Raw genomic sequence first — 13,251 nt, forward strand, 5'->3', positions numbered from 1 at the left:
ATGGATTTACGTTCGGTTCTGCGATTAAGTTCGGTTTTAAAAACGTAAGAGCGTTTGGTGAAATTAACTGTTTAATATACAACTCTCGATAATTATTTTCCAGAGATTTGTCAATACCACATCCTTACTCAAGACACGATATTTTTAAGGGTTTGACAACTGACAGTTTTTTATAAATGGTTTACTTTTATCAAAAAAGCTGAGTTGCAGCAATTTTTGTATGTCGTTTGACAGATTTCTGAAGATTGTTAAAGTTAAGTTAGTAAGATTGTGCAAATCAGCCTAACAGTTAAATGGACACTGAAATAACTGATTGTTGATGAGGTAAGGCCTGTGTCTACTTACTTCCATATACTTGTGAAATGTTAAATGATTGTATGACATACATTAATAAGTCAAACACAGATTTTAAACCAATTCAAAATTATATACATCTTTTAATGTAGGTACTCTATCTTGTCTATTGATTTATTTAAACATTAAAGCTTTGACCAAACAGTAATTACAAACAAACTAAGATGCATCTTTATCCAGAGTTCATATCTTGCAACACTCTATAATATCGATAAATCAAACCCGTAGAAAATCGATCACAAACGAAAAGATCATTTTGGATCTACAATGCAATCGATTAATTATAAAATTAGACTCTGATGAAATATACGCCGCCGTCGCCAAGTGGTCGGAGATTTTGAAATTAAAATGATCTTATAATGTAAATGTTCCGTATAAAATTAGGTTAATTTATATTATGATTTTTGACGGTTCTTTATTTTCAGGTTTTCGAAAAATCTATTATGTGATCTGTGATTTTTGAAACATAGAGCAACGTTAAATACGGACTAAGGGAATATGAATTAGAAGAAATTGTGTCTACTATGTTAACGATATTGTTCGTTCGTTCGTTTCAGCCAAATGACGTCCACGTTAACGATATTAAATAGACACTATTTTTGCCATCGATTTTGTTGCTAAACTTAACTTTTGATTGATTTTTAACGCATATACATTTTCTAAGTTTTTCACAAAATAAGTTTTTGCTTTTAAACCTTTAATTTTCCACACTGCGGTCAGTTCAAAGTCTGACATCCAGTGTGGAAAACCCTTTATTCTATTAGTTAAAATTGTATATATTAGTTTCGGAATTAAGTTGCCGTACGGTTCTATTAACTTCACTACAGATCCCCAAAAGTCCGTGCGAAAGGCAGCGGCGAATAGTTCAAAGGTTGCCATACTGGTTTGTCGCGACGCCGTAAAGTATATAAAGTATATAAATAATGTCAATTGGCAAAAAATACCTATTAAGCTTTGGGAACCACAGATGTGTAATCCTCTATTGAATATTGAATACTATGATGCTGTTGGTATACCGGTTTGATATATTAACCCGTCTCATATTGGTTACTGTCGCCACCATATTTTTCAAAAAATAACATTCTAAATGTATGAACAATTTTCTTCTTCATCGAAAGGGTTAAGCCGCGGCTTAGGGCTTGAAATATATCAGCTGTTTCTGTCTCGTTCACACATAATTGTAATCTAGTTTGAACGAAAAAGTCAGGTAGAGTCGATGTTGAATATTTATGTAGAGCCTCAATATTCATTCAACCAAAGCAAAGTATTGGTTTAGCAATCAGAACCAATGCATATAAACCTGTACACACAGGAGTACAACAAGCTAAACACTGATGTCTCTTATGTCGCTATAAATAGATGCTATTTTGCAATGAAAGTCTGATGTGCTCTGTCTGTACAAGAATAAATCAATTTGGCACCTCAATTGAAAAAATCTAATCCAAGTACTCCATCAAAGGTCAGAAAGTAAATTTTTTTCACAGTTGTTGACTCTTATGCCCTTGGGATAAGATCCAAATATGATCTATTATTGGTGCTGACTGTACCGATAGAGTTTATGTCCATCGAAAACGACGTTAAAAGGCAATTCGGAATCTAATTGGTCCTTTCGTGGCTAGTTCAAAAGGTTACGTTACATTCAAGTTTGTCAACGGACTGGTCGCTTGTTGGTTGAATAACATTCGCGTTTGACTACCTAGCATAATATTACGATTCACGATACATTTTTGGATCGATTCTTTAATCGATATGTGTTGCCGATGACGAGAAACCGAGATGCTTTAGGTTTTAGGGCCGATTTTAAAAGGGTTAAAAGGTGAAGCCTTTTTTGAATTTTAATAGTTATTATTTTTATTCACGATGAAAATATTCCATACAAGTTTTGCAAAATTGGGTCCTTTAGTGACCTTCATGTGCCATAACTAATTTCATCTCTACATATTTTTTTCACAAAAAAGAGAGCGTTTTGAGTAAAGGGGTGTTTTAAAGTGTCTTTATTATAGTCAATGAATGCAATAGTTTAAATTGCCTATTAAAGGCAAGAACTTATAGTGATTAGTGAAGATCTGAAATTATGTTAAGTAGGCCTAAAAAATGAAAACATCGAAGTTTTCTTAATATCAGCTGTCTATAAGTATTTAAAAGCCTTCATTGAGACCTGAATGCAATAGTATTTGAGTAGTAATTGGCTATTATTAAGATTTTATGGTTTAAATTCTAATCAAAAGCAATTAAAGCCATCGTAATTTCATTTCAACACCATAAACTCTGACACAAAATCCCAAATAATCACTAAATCCGTACTTTGCCTAGTCTATCGCCATTACCATCAATTTTAATGGCGTGTCGTAGGGGAGACTGAGGAAAGTTGTAACAGAGGAGAGTTGTGACATTGTCAATTTTTGGCAACTTACTATCAGCGAACGCACAACAGTGCGTATTTGTTAGCTCGAGACTTGAACTAAAACGCGCACTATTACGAGCTTGCTAGTAGTTAATAAGTAAAAAAACGAGTCTTTCAGTGACTTAGCCCACTTTTAGCTTGGTCTACGGGCCAAGTCGCTGGATTTAATTTTTAAATATTTTGTCTTCCAGCAACTGGATCCACTCTAAGATTCTAGAGTAGATTTTTGTTGATTTGGTGTTTAATTTATTAATAAAAACATTTAAGGTGGGCCCATATACTGGAAAAAATATAATTAAAAATTCAATCCAGCGACTTGGCTCGTGGACCAAGCTAAAAGTGGGCCAAGTCACAGGAAGACGCAAAAATTCGACAATGTCACAATTCTCCTCTGTTACAACTCACCTCGGTCTCCCCTACCATCGCTAATTAGCTTCATGGTATCCGCAACCATATTTTAGTAATTAAAAATTAATTAGCATCATCCGAAAAGATCACAGCTCATTGGCGAAAAATTGCACAATGTCCGATTAATGGTGGAATGGCGTGAAATGACACATTATGATTATTAGTACAGTGTTAATTACAATTCAAAGGTGAACAACCACTTTGTATGAAACGTTGGTAACAGGTACTAAGTACTAGGTTCCTACTTCTTTGTACAATTATGTACAAAACTTATGAAATTTTAAAGCTCACGAGTAATATCAAATGAAAAATCTACCTCTCTAGTATGTTTTCTTTTATAAATATCCAAAACTTTCTGAAAATAAACTACTTTAATGACGCCGCTACCAACCGTGCGATGTGGAAGTAATTGGGGGAGGCCTATGTTCAGCAGTGGACGTCCTATGGCTGAAATGATGATGATGATGAATGACGTTTTATGTCTTGGGAACTACCACAAACAATAATTTTTGTACAGGAGACTTCATTAGAAATTGAAACCGATAAAAGTAACATGGAAATAGAATAAAATGTAATGCCTTTTAAATACATATAAAACAAAGTTATGATACTCCTAATACTCGTACTATAATAGTTTCTGTTTCCCCAAACTAGGGCCAGCGACCAATGATTTTGTTTATATAGCTACTTACTATTTAATATTACGTTATATTTATATTTTACTGCTCAATAAATCAATTTTAAATAGACGTACTAATCATCTCCAATTTTATTTCTTTACAACGCTCCATTCGTTTCTGGGCGTGAATATTAAAAACAAATTAATAGAATTAATTAATATTTAATCAATTCATTGTGTTGACAAATCAGTGATTTAACGACATAAATTATCTTCTAAAATGGAATGAACACCCATTTGTATACTACAAGGTCAAAAAATAGTCCGTTAGATATAATTAAAACTTTTTTGTAGAGCTAATTTAAGCAAAAAAATAACACTGGCACTTGTAGAATGTCCTAATATGCAGAAGTGAAAAAAATAAATTAGTAAAAAACGCTACTACTATTGCTACTATCGAGAAAAATATAAACTCAGCCTGTAACAGCATATTATCAACATATTATGTTGTAGAACCAATAAGCAAACCAATGTACAAAACTTCAAAATAAAAGCATTGAAATTAAACCCATTAAATTGCTATCAATTCACATTTATTATTAAAGCTTTTTTGTAAAACATTTAAGAACTATTTGTTTAAATAATAAGTGAGCTCTACATGTTATTATTTAATCAAATTAAAACCTCAAAGGTCACAGAGTAAAAGAGAAAATTTTAGCTCTAATTCCAATAAGATTATTATTTAGTTTGAAGTTTCGAATCATCCTTAGCTATTTCTTTTACTTTAAATCCTAGTAGTTCACTGACTCTACCAAAAAAACTTGAATTTAATAGGTAGCTACGTACTAAATGACAATCAATTTTGACTCTCCTTCTGTTGCTAGGTTTGGACAGGTTTTTCTAAACTATAGAATAACGTAAGCATCTAAACAGCATGTGTTTAGAATCAAGAGAATGCAAATTAAGGATGTTTCACTATTATTACCATACATCACATGGCATAAACGTTTTATAAATTCAAATTACATATCATTTATAAGTCACTAATAGTTTATATTATTAACGGCTTTTGTATTGCAAACGTATATGAATTTCCTGAACCTTGCAAATAACAATATTCTACGACTTAACTTACATACCTACCTATTATTTTCTCGCACAAACAAAATCTAATTACAAAAAAAATATGTATTCAGTAAAGCCCCATAGTCTATTATAACATTTATGAATAGGTATCACAAAAAGTAGTTCATTTGGTCGGTGCTACTACTCAATTTGCAATAATATTGACACTCATTAAAATACAATACTAAATTACAATAATTCTCACGGTATTGTCCTCTATACTCATTTTAAGCGAATAAAAAGTTTGTGTTTATTTTATTATTTTAATCTTCACTTTGATGCTATTAAAAAAATGGAACGTAACTGATAATAATATAGCAGTGTTAAAAACGTGAAAAAATGCACACTGCATCTTGATAAGATGATCTGCCGCGCGTTCGTACAGAAACGTCACGTCAAGCTTTATACATTGGGATCTTATGTACTTGTAATAAATGTTATTTTGCAACTGAAATGTATAGTCTGATGTGCTCGACTGTACAACTGACATTTAACACAGATTTAAATGTTGGGCTTAATGCATTTGAATTTGTTATTCGCACGTCGGCTAGATAAGGAGATGCACGAGATTTAATGAGATATAAACGTTGATTAAGAGGCACGTTTTAATCTAGATATTTTGAAATACATAAAATATTCATACAGTCACTGGTGCGTCAAAATATTTTATAATTAGGGTCGAAAAATCTCGACATATCATTACAAATACCTAAGTCTAATAGGAAAGCTGTAACAAAATCCAAAAGCGTACGTGTATATTTATTTATAGAACTACTAAACAGTAGGTAAGTATTTTATTCTATAATTAATTTTATTTCGTTTAACAGAATACATTTTAAGGGCCTTCTTATTTATTGATGTAGGTAGGAAACAACAATAATATAAGAATTACCATCGTAAAATTCTTATTATAGTATATTTTTGGAATAAACGGCTCGAGTATTGATAAAAAGGTATTTCCTTGGAGTATTAGGGGCACCTTTTAAGTTATAAAAACAAAGTCAGGGCTCACTCCGAACTCTACATCAAGTTATTAAACCATATAAACACATAAAAGTACTTTATTATTATTACAAAATAAAGGAGCTTTATTGGATATTGGAATGTGGTTCACAAAACAATATTGTTGTGTTCCTTTGCGTAAAAGAACTAAAAATAACACTGATACATTTTTCTTGGGATCAGTCTGCAAAAATATTATGTTCCAATCGTCAGATAACTTTTACCCAAAGAATAAACTTTGGAGGACATGTTTATACGAGTACCTACATAAAGCTGTTTTGATGTTCAACTTATAAAAGCAGTCTTTAACCGATCAAATGCCGAGATTTCAGACACAATACTTAAATAATTGTGTCTCGTCAAGCAAGTAGGAGCAAAACTTAAAAAAAAATACTAATAAAAAAAACTTATTTTTTTTATTAGTCTTTTTTTTTCATTCAACGATTTGTAAGCACTATTTAAAATCTATACAAATAAAGGAATCTTGACTTTGACTTCGTCCCGATCGGTGCTAAGGCATGCAAAAGGTAAACCCCAATACTAGAAGTCAGATTCATCTATCACAAAGTTTTGTAAGGTTTAATTTTCTTCAAACAAATAAACTAATTACAAACCAGATCTAACATTACACAACGAAGGAAGCTGACCATAAACACAAAACATCCATAACTATTCCGCAACACTTTCAGTTTTCAATGCTGATACTCGGTTTGCGTAATGGCCACCGGACCAGAGATCTGTGATGTATAATAAATAAGATAGCGAGCGCAGATGACGGTAATGGTAGAGATTGGCTTGTTACTTATCACGGTTGTAAGATAGATAGATAGATACTTTTTTGTACACCACAAAAACTGTGGGTCTAGACAAAGTGCACATTTTAATCGCAAACCAGTCGAAAAATGGTCGAAAGGCCTTTTTCTGTATGAAGTTTTGACAGATTTGATTTTCGATTCGATCTTGTCTAGGGGACCAGAGGTGGAATTGTGTAAAGCAATCGTAATCATTTGACAGTTCATAACGTACGATAAAGTCAGTTAAACAAAGCGTTTGACAGAATAATCGTACGTTATGAACTGTCAAATGATTACGATTGCTTTACACAATTCCACCTCTGATGTATCTAATTTTTTTCTCAAACAAATTCATATAATTATGATTCGTTCAGACATATAAAGTCCAGGAATTCATTACATAAATAATAAGTATTTCTCGTGTACAATATTAAAAACAAATTTTAACTCAAAAACTGATATACCTATCTTATATTTTTTCAAGCAAATCCAGTAGTGCAGTAAATATGATATGACGTTGCATTACAAATAACGATAAGTATTTCTCGTGTACAATATAATATAAAACAAATATTATCAATCATAAATGTACAAAAATAAAATTACAAAATAATAAAAAAATCGTAGAACAGTTAAAATGATTTACGATTTCTGACGGACATCGTAACTTTACGATTAAATAAATGCATAATAATAATAAACACTGAATCTTTGCTAATCCACAGTTTTATGTGCATTTATGAACAGTAATTTCACTTTGAATGTGTAATGCCCATAAAGAATAATACACGAGTCACGTTCAAAAGGACATTCAAGTTTGTATCAGACAGAGAAAGGATTTTTGTCGTCATAACGTACGAAATATCTGCATATTATTTGTATGATTATGCACATATTTCGAATACTATACGCTACTCGTGAGAATCTACCTATATTAGCTAAGAAATATTTAGGAACTAGGTAGATGGTAAAGCAGAAATAAAAGAGTACTGATACCTAAACTTTTTTGTGTTATTAACTCAATTTTAGTAAATAAAATAATCGAAAAATAGAGTCATCAACAAAAAAGAACTCAATTTAGGAAACGTTTCCTGAGCAGGAAGAGACATTGGAAAATTAAGAAACAAACCTAAAAATATAGGTTAAACTCCCAATTTAATCGGCATCCTCTACCAGCCAACGAAGTTAGCAACGCATTCGCAACCTCCTTCCTACACGGTATACAAGTGAAAATGCCAAATGAAAAGGTTACGCAACTCACCGATAGTTTTCAGAGCGAGGGTGAGCCGGGAAACACTACACTTTTCAGCACAATTTATCCATCACTGTGGGAACGCGAGAGAGAAAAGGGGGTGTGTGAGTGAAACAAAAAAAAGCACAGTTTTTTCCGCTGGTCGCCGCGACGCGCGACAGATTTTTTCCAATGGAAAACTGGTGCCGCGCACGCGGTGCGCAGGCGACGGCTAGCGAGCGACTGGCTCGCATAAGCCCCCCACACGGTTAAACATTCGCTTTTGACGAGTGGGGCGGGCGTATGGGTTTTTTGAAAAACATCGCTTACTTTTCGGGATGCGCCGTTACACAGGACTTTATTTCAGAATTTTTTTATACGGTTTTTTTAATTGCCAGACTTTGCTTAATTGAACCGGCCAAACTAGTTAATGTGCTGGCGTTATGTTGAGTGCAAATTACATATTAATATAAGTTAACATTGACCTTGTTTTAATAAGTTTGACATATAATCGAAATTATAATTAAATTTGAGTAATTTTCCTAATTATAATTTCTTTTTAATGTCACAAACAAAACCTAATAAATAATAAATTGCACTTATAACATATTTATTTCGTTATTTGTTAGTTTCATTATAGATGTAATATGTAGAGCGCGTAATTCCCTAGTAAAATGGCTTTTCTCAACCCGCCGCACAAAAGACATCAACGACGCACGGCCCTGTGAAGTCCGCCAGAGTAAACAAACTGTTTAGGAAGTTAACTAAATTAATTTTAGAATAAGTAATGATGATTACATTGTAATTTTGTTTGTGAATTATTAACGCAAGGAATTAATATAAACTAGAAAAGGGTTTAACTTAGATTTTTAGAGAAATAGAAAAAATCCACGGGCTAGAAGACGTAGCGTGGGCAGGCCTCCTACTAGGTGGACCGACGATCTGGTAAAGGTCGCGATTAGAGCCTGGATGCGGGCAGCGCAGGACCGTGCATTGTGGAAAACCTTGGGGGAGGCCTTTGTCCAGCAGTGGACGTCCTTTGGCTGAAACGAACGAACTAAAATTTTCATTAATTGAGGTAAACATCGAAAAAACATTATGTACCTGGATATTACTGACATAAACATTTTTTTTTTCCCTATTTATTTAACTTATTGCATATTATACCTACTTTCCGTTAAACAGAACAATTTCCATAAATACAAAAAAATTGTAGGTAAGTATTTATTTTATTTACAACTGAAGGCACAACTAGTACCAATAGGTCAGATCTAATGCAAGTCAAATCACTTCTTTGTCTATGATCGACAGTTCGAACAAAGGGTTAAAATTGCGGTAACATTAAGATGCAGTGTTAACCCACTTACCAAAACAACGGAAACTGTTTCATGATGTTTGATGTTTTGATAGTTCACTGTATCAAGGGCGTGGTCTTGCCGGAATCGAAAAATATGTAGAGTCAGAGATTTAACTAGACTATAGACACTTGTTGTTAGGCACTCGGTTCATCATCATCATCATCATTTCAGCCACAGGACGTCCACTGCTGAACATAGGCCTCCCCCAATGCTTTCCATGTTGATCGATTGGTAGCGGCCTGCGTCCAGCGCTTCCCTGCTACCTTTACGATGTCGTCGGTCCGGACGTCCCACGCTGCGTTTTCCGGTACGCGGCCTCCATTCCAGAACCTTTCTGCCCCATCGGCCGTCAGTTCTGCGTACTATGTGCCCTGCCCATTGCCACTTCAGCTTGCTAATACGTCGGGCTATGTCAGCGACTTTGGTTCGTTTACGGATCTCCTCATTTCTGATTCGATCTCGCAAAGAAACACCAAGCATAGCCCTCTCCATAGCACGCTGTGCAACTTTGAGCTTCTGTATAAGGCCTATAGTGAGAGGCCACGTTTCCGAGCCATAAGTTGTCACTGGTATACACTTATACACACTTATATACACATTGGTTATACACTCTAGTCTTCAGGCATTGAGGTAATTTGGACGAAAAGATGTTGCGTAGTTTCCCGAACTCGGTTCATTGTTACACATTATCTCGAATGAAGCTCGACAAAAGATGCTGGATGCGATACAGAGAGCCGAGCAAGAATCTGTTTATCACCAGGACCTCACGAGTAGTCGCAGCAACTGGATCGCGCTGCGCGAGTTCTGTAGTAATTTGTGCAATACATTATAGAATCGTACGATAGTATAATGTATTGCACAAATTACTAATAGTCCCGTTAGCCCCTCTTACTAGCAAATCTTTCATTCCTAATGAATAAAGTAATTTAATTCCGTGAAGGAGCGCCCCAATTTTTTTAAGGGATAGGAGGCAGCAGACGGATTACCTGATGGTAAATGATTACCGTCGCCCAGACACCCACACTCAGGCCCTCTACTACTACTACTACTACTACTCTACTAGACTACTCTAGCCCCATAAAAGTTACCCCCTAGTTGAACTCTGGCTAATTGTCATTTAATATGGAAATGTCATTTTAATCCAGGGTTCATCCTATGTGTAACTTTTTATTAATAAGGGGTAGAAGTTTTTCATACACGAATAAGTTTTTTTGTTAAGTTTGGTTGCAAAAATATCTGTTTATTTTAATAATTTGTAAATAAAAATACTCTTTGCACGAAGTCGCGGGCACAGGATGTTTATTTAGAACGATAGGCACAATTTGAAAATAGTGTTATACAGACATTTTATATCATTATTTTAACCCCAATTTCAGTCTATAATAATGTATTTGCTGTCTTGGCAAAGGAAGTTTATATTACAAAATAAATCTAAAAACTTTCTAGTCCCAGTCCCTTTCGTAATTAGGATAGGCACTTTGATATATTATATTATGTATTATTGCTAAATCAATATATTATATTTACGTCGGTTAAACTACACGTGTACCTACATGATTAACAAATATTTGTTGTGAAATAATAGTTTTTAATTGTTTATTTTAATATATTTTATTTAAAAAAACTAGCTTCTGCACGCGGATGCGTCCACGTGAATATCTGTATGAAATATTTTAATCGCAAATCCTAAATGACTATTACTAGACTTAATAGTTATACTTCTAACATATGAACATCAGATTAATTATTTCAGATAAGTACTTAGTTGGTACAAACAGTCATCATCACCTATTTCTTCCATTTTAAGTTTTGTTTTGCGTGGACAAAATCTTATAATACAGAGGACAACACATCGAGGTAAATACTGTGGCACAGCTCTACTATACCTTTAAAATCGGTTCAGCCGATTATGCGGGACATTTTGACAGACTGAGTAACTTTCGCAATTTTAATATAGGTAGATTTCATGCTTCAGGGTAACTTACTTTTTCGTTAAACTGGTATTATTCGTATTTTAGATCACACAGTTAAAAACGGTTACTAAATGATTGATACTTAGGCATTACATAAAAACCTGTTGATAATTACAAAATCCTTCAAAAAATATACTAGTTCATATTGCAATAATATACCTATGTGTAAGTTTTGTCAATGATTTATTAATTGTACATATCCTATTATGTAATGCAAAAACAATAAGTGCATGACCCTTTCATTCATTATTGTTTAAATAACAATTGCTCAAGTAAAGACCCACATAAAAATATTTGCCGGTTTCGTTATGTCCCAAATAAATGATTTATTGATCAACTCTAGGTATTTCTTTAAAATTTTTGTTTTAAAAGTCAAATTAATTCGTAAATTATTTTAACTATCACACCAGTTACCCAGACTGAAACTAGATTCTAAATATACTCGTGTAAGTTATAATTGTCTCGTCGTAATTTCCAAAATAAATATAAAGGCTCGTGCTCATCAGATTAACATTTGTTCCTAATAGAGTTCAAACTTAGAACCTCAACTGGTATTGCAGTCCACACGATATTTTTTTTATGCATAACAAGGCAGGTATTTGACTGCCATTGCGACTGGCAGAAGAACGAATTTATATTTACCCGAGGGATTATTGAGTATACTACATACCTAGCTACGCTCAATACTAGAAAGGGCGTACTTATTAAGCAGGATCACACACCAGAAGTCTAGTAATTTGTGTCAACCCTGTTAAATAACCTTGACCTATCATCAACCTGTAACATGTAATCATCATTTCAGCCATAGGACGTCCACTGCTGAACGCAGGCCTCCCCCAATGATTTTTATATTGACCGGTTGGTAGTGTAGTGGCCTGCATCCAGCGCCTTCCTGCTACGTTTATTAGATCGGTTCATCTTGTGTAGGACGTCCTACACTGCCTTTTGCGGTTCGTAGCCTCCACTCTAGACCCTTGCTGCCCCATCGGGCGTCAGTTCTGCGTACTATATGCTCTAACTACATATTGCCATGTGACATGCAATAAGGGAGAGTCCGCTAATTTGGACCAGTTTTTTTCAATCCCATTTTACACATAGTTTTCTTTTGTTTTTGCTAATGTCCATGGTATATAATAAAAGATACATTATTCAACTTACTATTTCATAAGCATTAATTAACATGATTGTTGTATATTTAGCACAAATCAACAAAGTACGAGTTCAGAGCTTCGGTCCAATTTAGCCAACCGGTTCGATAATTTGTACCACAGGGTTACTAAATTGGATTTCAATAAATTTCAAGCCTATAAAAAAACTATGGCAAAATATTATACGATACATTCTTAACAAATTAGGAAACGAAAAGGAACAGTAGTTAATAACATAGACAATCGATATTATTTTACACGTTATCACGATTTTGAGTACAAGTTTTGTAATTCCAATTATCGTAACGCACACTTGTACCTAATCTACTTTGCCAGTCTTTTGCTTTCATTTATTGTTAGTCAAACATAACTACGCTATTATAACTTCAAAATATGATTTACTAAAAAAAAATTCAAAATCCTTTGGTAAAGTTCCATACAACTTGATGTGGTACAATTTAGCCGACTAGGTGATAGTGCTTTTAAAAAATCGGTAAAAAATATAGCTTATAAATACCGAAAAATGTTTCAAATAATTGTAATTCACATTAATTTATGCTTCTAAATAATATATTAGAAACACCCTGTGATTAAATTTAACAAAATTACAAACTAAACATGTATTGTCAAAAGTTACTTGAAAACAATGAAAAAATACTTTTCAAAATAAAACACACGTGTTTGTTGTCACGGCAAAAACCACATGGCCGATATTAATTGATTTTAGTTGTGTATCGCTGAGTGTTGCAATTACAGACATTCAATAAATACTTTACGAAATATGAGGGTGGTACAATTTACCCGGCGGTACAATATACCGAACTCTCCCCTACAT

General features: G+C 33.6%; 1 protein-coding gene across 5 annotated transcripts in view; it reads right to left on the reverse strand.

Moving 5' to 3' along the window:
* LOC135082902 (A disintegrin and metalloproteinase with thrombospondin motifs like) overlaps positions 1-8,176 on the reverse strand; it is a 186,565-nt gene extending 178,389 nt beyond the window's left edge. For all 5 annotated transcript variants that reach the window (XM_063977668.1, XM_063977667.1, XM_063977663.1 and 2 more), the window contains exon 1: positions 7,968-8,176. The gene's annotated coding sequence lies outside the window, so the exon portion shown is untranslated. The remainder of the gene's footprint in view (positions 1-7,967) is intronic.
* Between the last annotated feature and the right edge of the window lie 5,075 nt (positions 8,177-13,251).

Source organism: Ostrinia nubilalis, chromosome 22 (genome assembly GCF_963855985.1).
Source record: "Ostrinia nubilalis chromosome 22, ilOstNubi1.1, whole genome shotgun sequence".
NCBI classification, from domain to species: domain Eukaryota; kingdom Metazoa; phylum Arthropoda; class Insecta; order Lepidoptera; family Crambidae; genus Ostrinia; species Ostrinia nubilalis.